General features: G+C 41.4%; 1 long non-coding RNA gene across 2 annotated transcripts; it reads left to right on the top strand.

Annotated features, from left to right (window-relative positions):
• Nucleotides 1–364: 364 nt before the first annotated feature.
• LOC119867894 lies at nucleotides 365–1,466 on the top strand. Of its 2 annotated transcripts, none has more exons than XR_005384955.1 (2): nucleotides 365–460; nucleotides 1,173–1,466. It is a non-coding gene; the product is annotated as an uncharacterized LOC119867894 (long non-coding RNA). The 2 variants fall into 2 exon arrangements; XR_005384956.1 differs by having other exon boundaries at nucleotides 390–625.
• Nucleotides 1,467–1,729: the final 263 nt, after the last annotated feature.

Here is a 1,729-nt window from a genome sequence, read left to right as displayed (position 1 = left end):
TTGTTGTTGATGTGTGTGTGAGCATATGTGTGTAGGTTTGTGTATTCCATTTACAGTTATTCCATTCCATTTACAGTTTAACTTATTTTCTTTCTCCCTTCCTTTTGTGTCTCTTCTGCCTCGCTATACAAAAACCTCCAATCACAAATACTTCCTTAGTGAAGAGGCATTGTTTGCCTTCCCATCTCAAGTATATGCAACAAAGTCATCTCAGTAGTCATACTGCAGCACAATGCATCCAAAAATAAATATTAATAAAGAAGATGGCTTTCAATCTCAAATATAGAGCAAACCTTCTTAAAGAAAAAAGCTAGTAGTGTCCTTGGTGATAGAGTTGCCTGTTGCCATGGAAATGAGTACAGAAATTCTATGACGTTTCCCAGGGCCACAGGAGCTAAGTGGAAAGCAAGCCTTTTAGACACCAACCTCATTTTCATAGGTTTACCTGGTAAAACTCTGGGTAAGGGAAAACTCAAGATGTAAAGAATACAGCAGTACTCCATTATGTGGCTCAGAAGTTAGTGTTAGTTTTAGCTAGTACACAAACTGCAGAAAAGCAAAATGAGAGAAAACAACAGATCACCTAAATTTTAATACCATTAAATTCTGAAGTATAAGGCAGCAGGTAACAAGAACTCTCAAGATGCCAGGAGACCCATTCATTTGGGGAATATAAAAAATAGTAAAGGGAATAAAGGGGAAAGGAGAAAAAATGTGTGGGAAATATCAGAAAGGGAGACAGAACATGAGAGACTCCTAACTCTGGGAAACGAACAAGGGGTGGTGGAAGGGGAGGTGGGCGGGGGGTGGGGGTGACTGGGTGATGGGCACTGAGGTGGGCATTAGACGGGATGAGCACTGGGTGTTATTCTATATGCTGGCAAATTGAACACCAATAAAAATAAATTTATTAAAAAAAAGATGCCAGGAGACCTCTCATTTGCATGTCACTATGCCACAGAGAAGTAGCATTAAACTTTGTGGTTCACATGATCATAGTACCTATAAGTCCCAGAGTAGTGACATCATTGCCAACCTGCATGCGCATTTTGTCCTAATTCGGACTTCAAATAAGCTCCCAAGGACTTAGCTGACTGGTCCTGCTGCAATAGAAACCAAAGCCATTGCGACTCGTCTTGTCTCTATTCTTTACCATGAAACCATGTTCCTAGGTCAAGAGGAAAGCCTGCTCCATAGCCCATGGTGGCTGTGCAAGAGATCATCAAAGGATAGCCTTGTTTGTAAGACCGGGCTATCGCTGGCCAACTCCCCCTACCCCGTCACCAGCCTGCACTTCTTAGGAAAGCTCATCCTTTCCAGATATCATGTAGAAACAGCCCAAACTCCCAATCTTCAACCATTTTTGACCTGTAAAGATGACAAAAGCTCTTATGGTCAACCTGATATATTATTATTCTGTAAGCCTCTACTTAGAACGCAGATATTAAATACTTTGCTATAAAGAATATGACGTGGTTTCGGATTTATTTAAATAAGTATGGCTGGAGGGGTGCCCGAGTGGCTTAGTCAGTTAAGCATCTGACTTTGGCTCAGGTCATGATCTCTGGGCCCTGGGATGGAGTTTACATTCATCTCCAGGCTCACCAGGGAGTCTGTTGTCCCTCGGCTCCTCCCTCCTACTCATGCTTTCCGTCTCTCCCTCTCTCCCTCTCAAATAAATAAAAAAGATCTTTTAAAAATTAGATAAATAAATATGTATAGATAGAAC

This window comes from Canis lupus, chromosome 37, assembly GCF_011100685.1.
Source record: "Canis lupus familiaris isolate Mischka breed German Shepherd chromosome 37, alternate assembly UU_Cfam_GSD_1.0, whole genome shotgun sequence".
Lineage (NCBI taxonomy): Eukaryota > Metazoa > Chordata > Mammalia > Carnivora > Canidae > Canis > Canis lupus.
The sequence above is the reverse complement of the archived record's forward strand: the minus strand, read 5'-3'. Positions and strand labels throughout refer to the sequence as shown.